General features: G+C 36.1%; 1 pseudogene; it reads left to right on the top strand.

The window, feature by feature from the left end:
- Nucleotides 1–14,760: 14,760 nt before the first annotated feature.
- Nucleotides 14,761–15,320, top strand: LOC102531207 (large ribosomal subunit protein eL20 pseudogene; annotated as a pseudogene).
- The last annotated feature ends 4,246 nt before the right edge of the window (nucleotides 15,321–19,566 follow it).

The following is a 19,566-nucleotide window of genomic DNA, read 5'->3' as shown; positions in this document are numbered from 1 at the left end:
GGAGCAAATGTAGATGGAGGCCAACCAGATACCCTTGAGAGCGATATTTAAAGATTTTTTCCTTTTCTCCTTATAGTCCATTTGGATTGGCTAAGATTTGCACAAGTGATAGTTTGCCATTGTCTTAACCTCAGAGTTGAAGCAAAATACAGAGGTATTAATGTGGCTTTTTCCCCCCTCCGAGGAACGTCTTCACCTTTATGCCGCCAACTCTTCATTCGTCATCAGCAAGCTGGGGACAATTATGCAGGAAACAACGGCAGCAGCACCACAACACTGTGGGTTTAATGCTACTTCTGTCTCTATAAAATCTTCAATAATTTGTTTATGACTTCCAAAATGCAACAATAGTGTGCAAATGCGATTCCACTTATGTTAATGTGTGCTTCCTTCTCGCATATCAGATTCTGAATAAAAATTAGGCAAGTACTTTGTTTTGAAAATATATAAGATGTGAACTTGCTGAGAGGGGGAAAAAAAGCCTCCAAATGCACTATCCTATCAACCACATTTTTTTAACTTAATAACTTAAGTGAACTGTTAGTGAAATTACAACCTGCTTGTGACACAATAAATTTACAACAAAATTCATTCCATAAATTATTCAATTCCGTGACTGCAGTCAAGGAGAGAAATATCACCAGGAGCAGGTGATTAGCATGTAAAAAGAAAAACCCATCTCCCCACCGAAACAATCACTGTCAAAGCCTCCTATTGGAGTTTTGTAAAAATTACCATTAAGAACACACATTTAAGTCTTTGTAGTTTCTATAAAAGGGCTAAGTATTTGATTTACATTAGATTCATTTGTTCTTTCTTCAAATGTCTCTTTCTCCTACAAACCAAAACTGCCTAAATAGATGCTTGCTCAATCAAGTGTGCATTAAAACAAAAGAATTTAACTGCAATAAAAGTGATGAATCAGGGCCAGAAGTTAACTTTCCTTTCGTCTGTATATTTGGCTTCCAGGTATGCAAAGCAAAAAATTTCCATTTGCTGTTCCACAGGGGAATATTATAGGTGTCTGTTGTGTGGTTTGGTCATATTTGTAGATTCCTTCCTAAATCATTTGAAGCCAGAGTTGCAGGGCAAAGGGGTTTCAACCAAACTATATCAGTGAACATTTTCCGTGGGCAACATACCTATGTAGATGAGACTGTCCACTTCCCACCAACTCAGTGCATGAAAGATGGTGCTCGTGGATTAAGGAAAGAGTTCCAGGATCAATACGGTTTTCTGAAATCTGGGATGCAAACCCCTAGCTGTTGGTATTTTTAGCCAGTTCCTGGGGACACTGCTTGCTCTACAAGGTAGCCGTTCTTCAATAAACGAAAAGATAGGTGTTACCATTTTTCTTAAACCATCAAAACAAGAATGCAGCTGTTTCCCCTTATTAGCATATACACTGCTTTCATTTTAGTGGATGCCTCGAAACTTTTTTCTTTTCCTTAAGGACTGTTCTTTTTCTTAAATAGTGTGTGGTAGGCAGAATAATGTACCCCCCAACCACGCCCCCAGGATGTCTATGTTCTATTTCCCAGAACCTGTGAATATGTTGTATTTTCTGGCAAAGGGGAATTAAGGTTGCAAATCAAATTAAGGCTGCTAATCAGCTGACCTTAAAACAGGGAGATTATCCTGGATTATAATCCAGAGTTTTTAATCATAAGGTTTTTAAAGGTAGAAGAGGGCAGCAGAAGAGTGAGTCCCAATGTGATATGACGTGAGGAAGTCTTAACTAACCATTGCTGGCTTTGAAGATGGAGGAGGGGACATAAGCCAAGGAATGTGGGCAGTCTTTAAAAGGTGGAAAAGGCAAGAAAACAAACTTGCCTTTGTTTCCAGGGGAATGTGGACCCACTGACACCTTGATCTCAGTCCAATGAGACCCATTTCAGACTTCTCATTTCTAGAACTGTAAGATACTGAATTTGTGTTATTTGAACTCACAGGTGTAGAATAATTTATTAAAGCATCAGAAGGGATAACTTATTAAAGCATCAGTAGGAGACTAATGCAGAGTACTTAAATACCACTCTCTATTCTGAAAGGCAAATAGTGTGGGGAAAGGAAAAGAATCCTGACAATTGTTAGCATTTGTTCATAAAGGAAATCACAGAAGGAAAGGCCTAATTTTATATAATCCTCCTTAAAATTACATAGGAAGGAATAATTTGGATGAGTATTTGTTTTGATTGCTATAAACTTTTTTCCATTTATCAGAAAATTTTTTTACTATTTATGAATATATCTCCCACTAGTAGTACAATACTTCCTCCCATATAAAGCTATTCTTTCTTTCTTAGATAATGCCGATTTTTCATCTATTGCCTGATTCTCTAGAGCCATCAGCTACTGCTGGGTATCTGGTTTGTGGCTTTGATACACAGACTCCGTCTAAAAGGGTGCCCTATAAGGGTAAATTCTTTTCAGACTGTGTAGAGGAGGACACAACGTTCTTGAGTTCCCTGGCTGGATCTGAAAATTAAACCGACAAAGATAAATTAGGATAAAGACATACAAATTTATTGACATCCTGTGTTACCCTAAAATCTTTGTAAGGAAATGAAGACCTGAAGAAGTGGTTAAGCCTGAGTGCTTTGATACTAGGTTTGATGAAAAGGGGAAAATGTGGGAAAATGTGATGGACCAAAGGGTAGAGAGTTAAGGTGGTAACTGGAGAAAACTTAACAAGGTCTGTTCATTTGTACTCCTCTCAGTGCTCCCCCATCTTCAGAGATAAGGATACCCATTTCCTCCGGGTATAGGAAGGGCACCTTTCACATGAAGGTCTTAAGACTCCCTTCAGGCAAGAAGGGGAATGTCATCTTACTGTGCCTACTGTTTCTCAAATTCCTTCAGTTAAAATATTCAGTGTGCCAAGGTACTATATTTTGAGGTAGCAAAACCTGAACCCCATTAATTGTCCAGCATGAAAGAAAACAGACATGGAATCACAGAGTGTAAGAGAGGAAAGAAACCTTATGTGATCTAGTTAAATCTGTTTTATCAGAAAAGACATCAAGATCCAAAAAGTAGTGTTCCCTCCCAAGATTACATAATCTTGAGTAAAAGTAGCTTAGAATACTGGTCTACCTCTTTCCAGAAAGTACAGTGCTACCTATATGGGTTGTTCTATGTCCACTACTTCATTCATGTAACAAATATTTATGGAGGGACTACCTGTATACAGAGCACTGCTTACAGCACTGATGATGCAATAGGAAACAAGAGACATAACTATAAGGTAACTCTGTAGTTATCTTCATAACAGAGTTAGTGAGTCCAATGGAAGGAAACAGACAATATACAATAAATAAATAAACAAATAACAAGTGCTATAATAAAAATGTAACCAGTTGATGTGATAGTGGAGCAGGGGCCATTTCAGACTGACTGATCAGCAAAGAACTCTGAAGAAATCAAATGCCAAGCACAATAGGGAAAGAGCATTCCAGGCAGAGGAAACAGCCAATGTCAAGGCTAAAGTGCATGAACCAATCTGACCTTTTGGAGGAATGTCCTGAAGGTCAGCTTGGCAGGAACCTGATAATGAGAATGGCAGAAGTAGAAGATGAGTGGTAGCAAAGTAGCCAAGGGACAGATCAAGCTCTAGAATCTCTTTGTGTTACATGCGGCAACGTTTGTCTGTATTTGTATTTGTATTGACTTCCATGTTGTAATGTGAAATGTTCATCGAGAAAGATTTGTTTAATAATACACAAAGCACCTAACTACCAAGTAAATATGAACTCAGACCTATCCGCCTTCATGAAGAAGCACTGGCTTCAAAGAAATCAAATCAACAAAATATGAGTGGACTGTTGGCACTAAGTGATGACATTGTTCTAGTTTTAATAAAGTGACGGCTCACAGGGCACTGTAAATAGGGATGAAATAATTTCAGGGGAAGGAAGTCATATAGTGTGATCATACTGAGCACATGCTAAGCGCCAGGCACTCCAATAGGTGTTTTACCTACATTGCCACTGTTAGGCCCTACTACAATAATTTAGTATCAGAAGCACTTGGATGTAAGTAACTGGCTCAAACCTGCACACTAGCTGCAGGAATGTTAACTATGCACTGATCTGTTTGCCTCCCCATTTTACCATCTACCATTGACACTGACCAAAACCTTCCCTGTACAAGCCACATCACTTCTAAACAAGATTCTCTTCCTTATTCTTTTCTTTCATAAAATGACAAGTGGGACCAGATGATTTCAAAAATCCCTCTCACCTTTAACACCTGTGATTCCATGATTCTATTTTATTGCAGGAATCATCTTCTCCTCTTCTTGCAGCCCTCTGCATCTGGAAATTTCCTCCTGCACAAGGAGTGCAGCAGCTGCTATCTACAGAACAGACATACGTCCCTCCTTCAACAAGTCAGATTCTTGACTATACCCACCCAACACCAGAGAAAGCAAATCTACCTATTCCTGCTGGGGAGGAGAGGACAGTAACAGGAGTCAGTACTAGTTGATGGTCTTCTCTTTTATTTCCTTCTCACCAAATGATTATCAACCTCCAAACCCACAAGAGAGTCAGTCTCAACAATGTTTTTATGTCGAGGAACCACTATGAGGAAATTGCATTCACAGATGATCTTTGAGTACAGCTCTCAGAAGCTCAATTTGCAGATGTCAGTACTTTCTCCATATTGGCCTTACCTTCTTCTGTTTAGAGTCAAACAGCAACAAACATAAAATTTGCTTCTAAGAAGCACAAGTTACCCATCTCAGGGGATTAAGGTTCTCTGTCTTAGAACCTTATAGTTCTAAGTCAGAGAAGTCTGACTTCTTAGAAGTCTTTAAAGACTTCTAACTATAAAGAAAGTAAACAATTCAATGGGAAAGACATGTCAGCCTGGAGCCTTTGCCAACCATCCTGCCAACACAGGTGCTGAGAACAGGACAACACAGGAAAGCAGAGTAAAGAGGCAGAGAGAGCTCTGAAGTCCTGATAACCCAACTTGAAGTCCTGAATCAAAATGTGCCTGAAGCCTAGTGGGCTTTTCAGGTAGTTGAACAAATAAACTAATTTAAGCAAAGAAGGAGTGTAAGTTGTGTTTTCTGTTGCTTGCAACCAAAAAAAAAGACTAACATCACATTTTATGCTACAGTGTTAATATAACATTCTTCAATCGCAACAACTCCATGAAAATCTACTGAGTGTGTCTGTAAAATGGAAACACAATTAAAGTCTTAAGAGAGTCAGTGTAAATTTTTTTCTACTAAAAGAAAATGTGTTTATAGAATTACTCTAGAAGGAACTACGTAACAGTATCTATATCTCTAGCAGCAGAAGAAAACTTCAGAAATATGGGGAGTTTTTTTAATAATTAAGTTCATCTATCCCTGCCCCAATCCTTCATTTTAATTTTTAATAGGTCACTATGTCATCTTTGTGATACATCACATATGGGACACCACCAGAAAAAAAAATAGAGTAGACAAATACCTGAGATTAAACACAATTTGCTAAAAAGTATCCAAATTATGTGTATATATAATACATTGTCCCATGTATAAACAAAAAGCCTTCCCCCACTAAACCATGTATGCTTTGTCTTCAAATAACTGCACGATTTGGCAAACTTTGTTTTTCCATTCTTCTAGGGAACAAGAATGTTACAGATCAGTAATTATTAGTAAATCTAACTGTAAAAGCAACCTGTGTCTGGAGACCTTGAGAAGCACTGAGATCACAGTCTATCCAGAGAAAGATGGACTGATAGAGAAGTAAAAGTCAGAACAGAGTGCCATGAAGGCAAATCCCATGTAGCCCATCCAGGGGACTGTTTTAGGAGACAATGTAAAAACCAGATGAGGAAAGCAATGAACATAACCTGCACTGATGCTCACAGTAACATTAAATCGGTCAAGAGATGACAATAATAATACCATGTGTTTATTATGAAGAGCCTGTTCTCCAAAAATTTCAAAGCACTCTACCAACTCTAAGTCAAATGCTGACACCTTCAAATGATACTGAAATGTGTGATTCCTATTTTTCCCATTTTCCAGACCTGAGGCACTAAGATTCTCAGAGGTCAGCCATATGGAGGCATGTGTGGAATATCTCTAATGATATATTAAAAGACAACCATCAGGATAAAACATTAAGAGGGAGAAAAGCCATCCACAAAACAGAGGAATCAATTTTGTTCAACAATTATTATAATGTTTAAATGATCTAAAGTGGGAAAAAAATGTATTGCTATCACATATTCCTGTAGTAACCACGAGGAAATATGAAAGGTTAAGAAATACTATTTTTATAGAGTAGTATTAGAGGACTTGTGACATTAACTTGCCATAAGATTGGGGTTTCCTGACCTAAAAGTGAGTGCTTACTCTAAGGGAAAGAATCACATGTGGAAATATGCAGAAAACCTCATACTGGGAAATGTAGTTAGCATATAGATGTATGATCAAGCTTCCATGAAACAAATGTGAGCTACTATGTCTATCCTATGGTTCAAAGTATAATAGAAATGTAGGATTCCTCAACAGGAAATTGTTCACTTGCACACCAGTTTTCTGAGACCCATTTTGGTACCACCCTACAGAAAGTGAATTGGAAAAGCTGCATGACAAGATTGAAATGATGAAATCCCAAGATTTCTGCTATGTTGGAAGACTGGAAGTAATGCTTACTGGAGAAAGATGGTTCCAGATGGATATAAATTAGGTTACTGAGATGCATAAGAAGATATTGAAGGGAGGGCCATTAGCAAGGAGGGGCATCTTTATGTTGGAAGACTGGAAGTAACGCTTACTGGAGAAAGATGGTTCCAGATGGATATAAGTTAGGTTACTGAGGTGCATAAGAAGATATTGAAGGGAGGGCCATTACCAAGGAGGCGCATTACAGGTGATTTGTAGGAACAGCCCAAGTTTGAAATAATGTGTCATATTCCATAGGCCTGGATGGTTCAAAGCCCAAATTTTAACAGTTTGTCAACCAACTTAGTTTTATGAAATATTTTACAATACTACCTTAGGCATCACTTAGTAAAAAATTTTGATTAGTATTCTGGCATTTATTAAAACCAGTGGGCTCCACGTAATTTAGAAACCACATTACTCTTTGACTATTACCTATTATAATTATTTGGTGACTATTTGATTACACTTTGAAACACCCAGGAAGCATTTATTGTATTCTTACAGCCTAGGCACATACTCAAATTCTATTATTTAAAGTACATTTATAGCTACTACCTATAAATTAGCTAAAGAACACATTTCCAAGAACAATGAAAACTCAAAGGAGGTACCATTGATCCTGGAAAGTGAATTCTCAAATTATTGGGGGACTTCCCTATGATTACTATGATAATTACTAACGTGAATACTGTTGGAGGAAGAGCAAAGTTAGAATACCTCTCTATTTTCTGGTAGCCTTGATTGGGCATTGTCATCCCTGCTGGCCCAGTAGGACATCATTTCTACCTTATGTATATGAGAGACAGACCCAATGAGTCAGCTATAGCTCATTCATGATTCACAGCTTAGGTCCAGCTCTACAGTACCTCATGTTTGTATTTCACTTTGCTTTCCTAATCTTAAGCCCCATGGGCCTGTGTGTCATTCTCAGTACCAGGTATGTCTGTAATCTACAGTATTCACTGCTAAGTACTGCCATGTTTGTCCAGGTGACTGGACTGCTCTTCTGCCTTTGCACAACCGTATTCCACACATAGCACACTGCCTTGTCTCCAGAATGCCTATTAGAGGCCCAGACACAATGACTGGTTCTCCACAGCCCCTCTCCCTGAAGCCTAGATCTGTGCCCCCATATTTTCAGCACTGACTATGGCTCTCCATCAAAGGAGGGCCTCTGCGGAGGGAGGGTATAGCTCAGAGGTAGAGTGCATGCTTACCATTCACAAGGTCCTGGGTTCAATCCTCAGTACCTCCTTTAAAAATAAATAAATAAACCAAATTACCTACTTCCTCCCAAAAAAACACTAAAAAAAATTTTTCTTTTTTAAAAAAAGGAGGGCCTCTGGAATCAAGACATTAGAAGAGGCTAGGAGCATTCTAGGCAGAGAGATGAGCATGAAGGATGCTGAGACATGGTAAGGACTCCACAGGCTGGGAGATCTCACGGCCCATTCAGCAAGGCAAACTAAGGGAGAAAAGAAAAATCAAAAAAATCTGCACCACCTATACACACAGATCTTACAATAAGGTTCAATGTGTGAAATCTCCAAGAATCCAGTATTATATTATGTTACAAATGCACTTTCTAAAGCAGGAACATATGCTTGCGTAGTTTTGTAAATTTTTTTTTAAGGTTTTTAACTACAAGAATTTAAGCAAAGTGGGTTTGGGGTTTTTGGTGCTGATGGTTTTGAGGGGCTTTTTTGGTGGCGGTGGTTTTGGTGGTGGTTGTTTTTGTTTTGTTTTGCTTGACTAGGGAGATTTCTGGGCATTCTGGTTAATTGTGGTTTTACAGTATGTATATGTTGTAGTTATTTATTGCTGAATAATAAACCACTCAAAACTTAATTGTATAAAACAGCAAGCAGGGAATCTCCAATATAAAGAAGAACACACAACCTAGACCCACTAAACATTTTAGGAAAACCAACATCACAACAGAAAAGTATCCAAAAGGGGAAGAACTGACACATGAATGAACTGACACCCTCATAAATCAACTGCTGGTGCATTAGTCAAGTTGTGTGGTTACTCCTTAAAACCTTTGGAAGGTTCCTCAAAACCTTAAACATAAAGACAACATGTGATCCAGAAATTCCACTCCTAGGTACACCCAAGAAAATTGAAAACATGTGTCCATACAAAAACTTACACACAAATGTTCATAGCAACATTATTCTTAATCAATGTCACCAAAAGACACAGTGATTAAGGACTGTTATTCAAAATATAAAAATACCTCTTAAAAGCTAATAAGAAAACAACCTAATTTGACAATGGTCAAAAGACCTTAACTGATGACTCACTGAAGAAATACAGTTGTAAAACAAGCCTATGAAAAGATAGTCCACATTATACATCACCAAGGAAATGCAAATTGAAACAAGATACCACTACATGCCTCTTAATATGGCCAAAATCCAGAATACTGACAACATCAAATATTGACAAGGATGTGGAGCAACAGGAACTCTCATTCTTTGCTGATGGGAATGCAAAGTGGTAAAGCCACTTTGGAATATAGTTTGACAGCTTCTTATAAAACTAAGCATGCTGTTACCATATAATCCAGCAATTGCTCTCCTTGTTATTTGTCCAAAGGATATGAAAACATGTCCAAGGAAAAGCCAGCTCACAGATGTTTACAGCAGCTTTATTCATAACTGGCAAAAGTTGTGAGCAACCATGATGACCTTAGTAGGTGAATAGGTAAATTGTGGTACATCCAAAGAAATATTCAGTGCCAAAAAGAAATGAGTTCTCAAGCCACAAAGAGACATGGAGAAATATTAAATGCATGCTACCAAATGAAAGAAGCCAATCTGAAAAGGCAATATACTGTATGATTCCAATCATATAATATTCTAGAAAAAAGCAAAACTATGACAACAATAAAAAGATTAGTGGTTGCCACAGGTTAAGAAGTGAGGGGATGGGCAGATGGAACACAGGATTTTTAGGGCAGTGAAAAAATAGTATGATACTATAATGATGGGCACATGTCATTTTACATTTATCCAATCCCACAGAATGTAGAACACCAAGAACGAACCCTATGGCAAGCTATGAATTTTGAGTAATTATGATGTGGCAATGCAGGTTCGTCAGTCATAACAATGTACCATTCTGGTGAGTGATGTTGATAATGAAGAGGTTATGCATGTGTGGGTGTGTAGGGGATGTATGGGAAATCTCTGTACCTGTCTCTCAATTTTGTTGTGAAGCTAAATCTGCTCTTTAAGGAAGCAAAGTCTTTTTTAAAAATCATTGAAATTAAAACTTCAGTACATGATCTAAAAAGAAAAGTGCACAAAACTGCAAGTTAAAATAGCCAACTGGAAAATATAACCAAAGAATTACCTCAAAACAGCACAAAAGCTATAGAAGTTCAGGAAGAAAAAGAGATTTGAATGATAGATCCAGAAATTCTAAAGTTGCTATTAAGAAGAAAAGAAGAGAAAGATGGGGGAGCAGATTATCGACACACACACACTCTTATAATTGTGGCAAATTTTCAGAATGTCGAAGATAAGAAGAAATCCTAAAAGACTCCAGAGAAAGTTCTGTTTCTATTATGAGTACCACCTACACATGTGCCACAAAAGATTCTTGCTTCAAGAACAGGTCTAGGTTCTCTGTTCCACTCCGTCTGTCCTTAGACTGACAACAGAGAAAACTATCCAAGAGTCAACACAGTTGGGTACCCACGACCCCACTTTCCTCTAATTTAGTTTCATGCAGCCTCTCCATGTGAAGGATGTACAGAGTATACCTACTATATGCCAACACTGGCTAAGACTTGAAGTTAAAAATCAATGGAAAGTATAATTATTTTTCAAAATAAGTGCATTTCAGACATGCAAGGGTTCTGTTTACCATACACAAACTCACTCTAATAAGATTTTCTCAAAAATGTACTGCAGGGAAAAAATAGAAGAATCAGAGAAAAAGACTGGATACAAAAAGAAAGAGTGAGCAAAAACCTAGCAAAACTAATTTAAATAAACACTGATTACAAATAAACAATTTTTAACAATTTGGAACTCAAGACTTCAGAAGTGTTTGAGAAGGTGGAAAGTGACAGAAGTACGAATGTGTCAGGGTTTTCACCTTATTTAGAAACAGTGTAGGGATGGTCCACATAACAGCAGAAAGATAAACAATCAGTCTGTATATTAAAATTACAAGCTTAACTACTAGAAAAAAAGAAGTGGGACCTATAATTTACAAACCCCCAGTGGAAGAAGAGATGGAATAAAATAATCCAGTCAACCGAAGACAGGCAGAAGTGGGAGGGGAGACATAAAAGGCACAGCATAGTAGAAAAAGAAATAGAAAACCTAAGTCCAAAATTTTGTTAATTATAATCTGGGTGAAGGGTCACTATTAAGAAACTTTCATGTTGTAGTAGAAAACCCACAAGCTATATTAAAAGGTGTATCTAAAATAAGACAATATATAAAGTGAAGATAGTAGTGTAAGAAAAGATACTAAGAATTGCTTAGTATATCAGAAAAAAAAAAAGATTTTAGACAAGTGCACTAAAAGGACAAAAAGGGGTATTTGTCGAGAAGATAGAACACACAGCTTTTGGGACATATCTAACACAGCTTTCAGGAACCAGCAGATAAAAAATAGGTGGAAAAAAACTAAAAATATAGAATATTTGAATAATATAATCAACAAGTTTGATCTAATAGGTATAAAATAGAACACTGAACACAATAAAGAACATTCTTCTGAAGCAGTCAGGGACACTCAAAAAAGAAAACTAATCACTTGTTACATCATTTTAAAAATCTCATTGACTCTCATTAAGCAGAAATCATACAAAGCCATACTGACTGATCACAGTGAAATAAAGTTAGATTCATCATCAAAAAGATAGCCAGAACAATCTATAGACTTAGAAACGTTTAAGAGGAAAATCAATGTAGTACTTACAAAACTATTCAGAAATGAGTAACAATGAGACAACTGTAAACAGTACTCAGAGGAAAATTTGACCCTGGTTTTCTAACTTCTTGAAACCTTCCCCCGACAAAAAAAATTTCTACTGCACACGAGGTATGCACAAAGGTTTTTATTGCACCACTGTTTGTCATGGCTAACATTCCCCTAAAGATGAATGCTTAGGTTCTTTCTAAATCGTCCTAGATCCATGTTATAGAAAACTATGCAACAGTTAACAGAATAATAGAGTTATATGTATTGAAAAGGAAAATTTTCTAAGACATATTATTAAGTACAATAAGAAAATGCAGGAAGTTAAAATAGTATATCGTTTATGATAGAATATTTTACCAAAAATTACAATTAATGTATTTCTATAGGTATATGTCTATTTTACAGAGAAAAAATGTCAGGAAGGAGAGCTGCAGACCAGTGTGTTACTTTTAGGAAAGAGAGTAGGATAGAGAGAATGATCAAGGCAACGTTAATTAACAGTAATGTCTGATTTTTTTTTTCACAACGGTATTTATGTAAAATTTGTGTAACAGAAAAAGAAAAGTTATCTATGTGAATTATCCTAAGATGGTCATATACAATTCTTCTGTTACAAATTTTGATGGAACCATGCTTTTGGCTTGCATACTTATTTTTGCTCAGGCAAGACTTACCCAGGCAAATTTTTATTCATAAAGCTAGCCCCTTTTCATTTAAAACCTCAGGGGAAAGGAAGGTATTAGAAGGTTTTCATTAATGTGTTTAGTTAGCTTATCATTTCACATTCTCAATTATCAGACTAGAAAAACAGCTAAGATAGAAGGGGCAGCAAACATAAATGAAGCCCAGTTTTACAAACGCTATTTATTGTTTAAGAATTGTGACAAAATATATCTTCAAAGCACTCAATGTCATCAATATCAACATATTTTAAACCCCTGTACTTTAGACTTAGCCTTAAACACAAGGGTGTCTTTTAAAAGAAAAATCCATCAGTATCATTAACTGCACAAAATAGGAACCAAAATGTAAATTACAGACCTAAGAATGAAATAAAATGTTACATGAAGAAAGTGAAGGTAGAAAATGTGTAACCCATTTCTCAAGCTGTACAACAAATATTAAAATAATTCAGATACATTGGTTGTTAAATGGGGTGGGAGGAGGATGAATAAAAAAAGTTACTCTAATTTAAACAAAATTAATAAAGAAGTGTTCTGCATGGTTTTTTTCCTGTTTCTGCTTCTAATCATTTATCATGCAAATGAAAGCAGTAATGGAAAATGTAAAGAAAACAAATTCTGCAATATAGTGAAACCCATACCCAGCAAGAGATAAGATTGAATATCAGAAGGAAAGGGTCTGAAAATTAGCTGTCTGTACAATAACTGGGAGGGAAAACTGTTTTATTTAGCCTGGAGGAATTTTTTTGTAGCAAACTGACTAAATTAAAATCCAGTCTATTAAATCCAGTATCATACTAGAAAATGTCTTTTCCTTGCACTTTTAGATAAATTTTCATTGATCTCATTTTACACATGATTACATTTTTAATGAGTTGTGCAATATTTCCAGGCTAATTTAAAATCCCCTCTCTCCTCTCCCCCTCCCCCACTTACTGCTTGCTGGATTAACATTTCTGATAAATTGTTGGACCAGAAAGAAGGAGCATTACCAAGATGAAATAAATTACCTCCATTTTTTTTTTTTGCAGTTGTAAAGCAATAAGAGAATACAAATGCCCACTGTCTAATCATGGCACATCTTTCAATTCATTTCACAAAAACAATTATTTTACTTTTATGTAATAGGCATGTTACCTTGTATTCATTATAAATGACCCTGAGCTGTATATAGGCATTTAGAATTTTTTAAAAATTTCACTCCAACATTGATCAAGTAAACTTAGTGTATGACCAACCTAAAAGGAATGGCTAAAGGGAGCAACTCCATAAACCACAAAATACGGAGACAATTAGAAAATCTATACACTAAGAAATAGCTTTTTTTTAATGGCATTGTTTAAAATTAACTTTCAAGCAAAATACAAAATAATCCTGTGCATAAATGCTTTAAAAGATCCATTCTCATGTGAGACAAGGAGACAGGGAAGTGCATTTGAGTATAGTCTCGCACCTTAGGAAAGTAAGATCGTTCCTTCATATCAGCATCATCAGCCTATATACCAAGAAAAAGATGATTTGATGGGAGCCACTAGAATTCCAGCCTCTATTCCAGAAAGAAAGCCATAGACCATTAAAGTGGGGACCCATGACCAAGACCTTTGTAAAATTCTTAAACATCTGTGCTTCTCCCATGTTAGCTGTTTTTATAACTCTGATTCCTTGTGATGATTAAGGACAAAATTCTGTGAACAGATTAGTATTTCTAATTCAAATGCTCACTATAAGAACAAAATTAATTTCAATTCTATAGAGCTTACGAGTGACATACCTAAGAAAGACAGACCTTGAAAGATTGAAAATACAAACATGGGAAATACTGGCCAGGCAAATACTAATCAGAATAAAACAGATATTCTAGTAATTTTAGTAATTTTAGTATCTAAGTACAAATTAAAGCAGAAAGGTTTAAAAGGAATAAAAGGAAAACTCCACCAGAAGATACACATACATGGGAATGTATGCACAAACATACATACTTGCACACATGTGCACAAGCATGCACCAAGTATTGACTTGTAACCTCCTAACACAACACAGATTCAAACTATAAAAATCAAAAACTGACAGAATTTTAAGGGGAAAATGATAAAGATCAAACATATTAACTGGAGACCTGGAAGATATATTTATAAGACACATACTGAACTTCTAGAGATGAAAACTACATTGTATGGGATTAAGAAGAAAAGTATACAGGACTAAGTAGAAGAAAATATTAATAAACTACAAGACATAGCAATAGAAGCTATCCAAAATGAAACAGAGGGAAAAAAAAAACAAGAGGAAAAAAGAATAAAGCATCAGTGAACCATGGGACATACAAAAGGGATACCTCAAAGGATGGGGAGCAAACAATATTTGAAGAAATAATGACTGAAATTTTTCCAAATTTGATTAAAAAACCTATATGCCCTTTTGTGAGTGGGTGGTGGCCAGCATGGAGAAAATGCCATGAAGACATCAGGCACACTGTGAAAGTATAAGGTAGTGGGGCCCTCCCTGCCCACCCCCAAATGCCTCTCATCACCCCTCTATCATGTAAAAATCTTTGCATCTAATCATGTTGTTGCCAAGTTCCAAGCTCTGCTACTTTGTGTCTCAACTAAAGAAGATAACATCTTCAGGGGAAATTGTCTACTGTGAGCAGGTGATCAAGAAATCCCCCTGCAGGTGAAGAACTTCAGCGTCTGGCTGCTCTACAACTCCTACAGCAGCACCCACACGTAACACACGTACTGTAATCTGACCACTCAAGCACTGTCACCCAATGCTATCATGACACGAGTGCCCAGCACTGCACCTGGGCCCATGCAATCCACATTAGCATGGTGGAGATCACAGTCAGCAGGTACCACCTGCCAGTGGTCAAGCAGCTCCACAACTCCAATCTCAAGTTTCTGCTGCCCCAGAGGGTTCTGTATCACCAGTATCAGCCATGCTTCACCACCAAGAGGCCACAACACCTTCTTTTAGATACAGGGTCCTCCCCATTCCCAGCTCTGCCAAAATAAATTCCGTAAGGGGAAAAAACCAAGAAGCTCAATGAACCCCAACCAGAAGAAACATGAAGAAAACTAAGGCACATTATAAGCAAATTGCTTAAAATCAGTGACAAAGAGGAAAGTGTGAAAAAGTAGTCAGAGAGGGAAAAAAGAGACATTATGTACAGAGGAATACAGATAAAGAGGGCAGCAGGTTTCTCATCAGAAGCAATGTAACCTAGCAAATAGCGCAACATCTTCAAAGTACTGACTAGACTGGCAGGGTTGGGGGAAAATGAAAACAGATAGAAAATGAAAGTGAAACAAAGACCTTCTTCAAACATAAAAAACTGAAAGAATTAATCACCAGTAGACCTGTGCTACAAGAAATAGTAAAGTAAGTGCCTCAGACAGAATATAAATGACACCAGATGAAAACCTGGACATACACAAAAGAAGGAAGAGCAAACAGAAACTAAAAATGTAAACATAAAGACATTTCAAGTTTTAAAAATTTATCTCTTTAAAAGATAATTAACTGTTTCAAGCAAAAATAATTAACAAGGCATCATGGGGATTTCAACATACATAAAAATGAAATGTATGACAATAGCTTAAAGGCCAGGAGAGGAAAGAGAAATAAAAGTGTACTATTTTAAGTTTTTTATACTCTAAGTATACAATGTCAAAAGTTGGCTATGATATATTAAAGATGTATAACATTAACCCCAAAGCAACCAATAAAACAGCAGTTATAACTCATGAGACAAAGGAGATAATATAGAATCATAAAATTATTAAATTAATCTGAAAGAAAGCAGAAAAAGGAGGATAAAGGGAACACAAAACAGAAGGGACATATGGCAAAGAGCAAGATAGAAGGTTCAAATACAATTATATCAATAACCACATAGAATGTAAATGGTCTTTTAAAAACCCACCTAAAAAGCAGAGATTATTAGATTCAGAGAAGAAAGGGGCAACACCAAACTCAATGCTGCTGCAAATTTTTTTTAAAAAGGTTAAAAGTAAAAAGGATGAAAAAGATGTTCTGTACTAACATAAATTGAAAGAAAGTAGGAATGGCTATATTAGTATCAGACAAAGTAGATTTCAAAACAAGACTGTCAGAGGAAAGAAAGTCATTTCAAAATTAGGCAACTGATTCATCAAGAGGACATGTAAGTTATTAACATTTATATACCTAATAGCACCTTCAAAATACATGAGGCAAAGAACTGCAACAAAAATTAGACAAATCTTCAGTTATACACTAAGATTTCCACCCATCTCAATAATTGATAAAACAAGTAGAAAATCAGTAAAGACATACAAGATAATAACTATTAACCAACTTGATTTTATTGACATTCATAGAATACTCCACACCCCCAAAACAGCAGAATATAAATTTATTTCACATGCCTATACCCTATATAACATGGACCATATTTGAGACCATAAAGTAAGTCTTTAAAAATTAAAAAGAATTCAAGTCACACCAAGTTTTCTGTCCAACCACACTAGGATTAAATTAGAAACCAGTAATAAAAAGATCTCTGGAAAAAATCCCCAAATATTCATAAACTGAATAACATACTTCTGTATAATCCATAGGTAACATTAGAAATCACAAAATATTTTTAATTGAGTGAGAATGAAAACACAATGTATCAAAAGTTTGTGGCTCTATTTCTGCAATGTATTTCTTGGAATCCAAAATTTCTCCTAAGAGGGTATGGAGAAAAAGGAGCCCTCTTACACTGTTGGTGGGAATGTAAATTAGTGCAGCCACTATGGAGAACAGTATGGGGGTTCCTTAAAAAACTAAAAATAGAGTTATAATATATTCCAGCAATCCCATTCCTGGGTATATACCCAAAGAAACTCTAACTCAAAAAATACATGCACCCCAATGTTCACAGCAGCACCATTTACAATAGCTAAGACTTGAAAGCAACCTAAATGTCCATCAACAGATGAATGGATAAAGAAGATGTGGTATACAGATACACAGTGGAATATTATTCAGTCATAAAAAAGAATAGAATAATGCCATTTGCAATGGCATGGATGGTCCTAGAGATTATCATATTAAGTAAAGTAAGACAGACAAAAATAAATCATATGATATCACTTATGTATGAAATCTTACAAAAAGACACAGATGAACTTATTTACAACGGGAAAGAGACTCAGACATAGAAAACAAGCTTATGGTTACCAAAGGGAAAAGGAGCTGGGGGAGAGATAAATTAGAAGTTTGGGATTAGTATATATACACTACTATATATAAAATAAACAACAAGGTCCTACTGTACAGCACAGGGAACTATATTCAATACCTTGTAATAACCTATAATGGAAAAGAATCTGCAAATATATATGTATATATATACACACACACATGTTTATATATATATCTGAATCACTCTGCTGTACACCTCAAACTAACACACCATTATAAATTAAATATACTTTGATAAAATTTTAAAAATTAAAAAAAATTTTTAAATCCAGTCAGTTGAAAAATAAAAAATAAAAAAATTTTTTTAAATTTTTTTCCTAAAACAATGCTGGTAACTAGAGATACATTTAGGAAAATCATCCACTATTTTAGGTCTAAGATGCAGAACCAATTTCAACCTTGAACTAAAATCTTCACCCTGGCATTGAAACAAGAAGATGGTGTCATTTTGACTGCCAAACTCTTTTACTCATGGTATAAAATGTGGAAGTCAATTTTTTTTACAGCCTTTTTATTGTCTTTTTGAGTTTTACATCCTTGTCCTCTCTGAAAAATAACCAAAAAATTATAAGAGAATTGCAATATTTAAATATACAAATCTAACCAATTTCTGGATGTATTTGCCATTTTTAATCACAGAAACAGGTTTCAGGGAATTGAAAAGTTACAATAAAAATCCAAAGCTGTGATTGAGCAATTTAACTATTTTTAATGATGGTGAACAGTAAATACATGACCAGAAACATAAAATATTAACATCAAAGTGAAATATGGAAAGGCTCAGAAAGTATTAATGGCCTAAAGGAATGCAGCAGAAAATTTAACAGACTATAAAGTTCACAAGAGAACATGACAAAAATCTAACACTCAAAACAGTAAAAGCCAGTCTTGTATTTGTTTAACCTACTGAAAAATCTTCTGTATTCTGGACAGCCACAGTCTAATACTTCAACAGTGAAAATATAATTAAGATATGCTAATATTGGACAAGAAAATATTAAGACCTGGGGATGTGGAAACGTCTCCCATACTGCTCAGGTGGGTACGTGAACACAGGAATGAGGTTTCTAGGAGTGGTGTTAAGAACTGGATAAGTCTCAAAAGATGTTTTGGCTTTTAGAGAAGCCATAAATCAGAAAGGTTGGGGGAAATTTCCATTAATGGAAACATCTCATAGACCTTTGTCCCAGTCCATATGCCAAGAAGAGGAATATCAATTTCAGGGAAATTCTGTGAGAAGAATTTAGAGAAGTCAACAAGTTTGGTGCAGCTGCCTTTGACAATAGTTTCAAATAGTAATTTCACAGTGGACCTAAAGAAAATATCATGTTTCAGTGCAAAAGCATCAACTTTGAAGTTGGACACTTTTAGTTCTCAAATTTGGCTCTACAGCTTTACAAATTGTGAAAACTTGGGCACATCTCTTATTTGCCCAAAGTCTGTTTTTTTAATTAAAAAAAATAGGCAGAATAGTATCTTCCTCAGAGGACTGTTGTAAGGAATTGCTCATCTACATAAAGAAATGAAGTCATGGGGCCAGATCAAAATGGCAGAATAGAAGGACGTGGAGCTCACTTCCTTCTAGAAATACATCAAAAATATATCTACATGTGAAGCAATTCTCACAGAATACCTGCTGAGCACTGACAGAAGATCTCATAAAACCAAAATTACAAGAAAAATCACCATATAACTGAGTAGGATGTGACTTGTGCCCTGGGAAAGAGATGTGAAAGGGAAAATGTTCCCTTGCCCTGGGAACCCCCTTCACTGGTAGGGAGATCAGCCAGGATAGAAAGGGAGCTTCAGAGGATTGGAGGAGGGTGCAAAAACTGGTTATGTGGCAGGCAGGACAGAGAGAGTCTAGCACAGAGGATCAGTGCCACCTCGCTGCATTCCCCAGCCTGAGATGCAGGTCTGCTGGTGCGTGCAGGGATTGAGTGTTGAAATTCAGGTTTCAGATGACAGGCCTGGAGGAGAGGACTGGGGCTGGCTGCACAGAGACAGCCTGAAGGGGCTGGAGCATGC

This window comes from Vicugna pacos, chromosome 9 (assembly GCF_048564905.1).
Source record: "Vicugna pacos chromosome 9, VicPac4, whole genome shotgun sequence".
Classification (NCBI taxonomy): domain Eukaryota; kingdom Metazoa; phylum Chordata; class Mammalia; order Artiodactyla; family Camelidae; genus Vicugna; species Vicugna pacos.
This window is presented reverse-complemented; position numbering and strand designations above follow the sequence as displayed.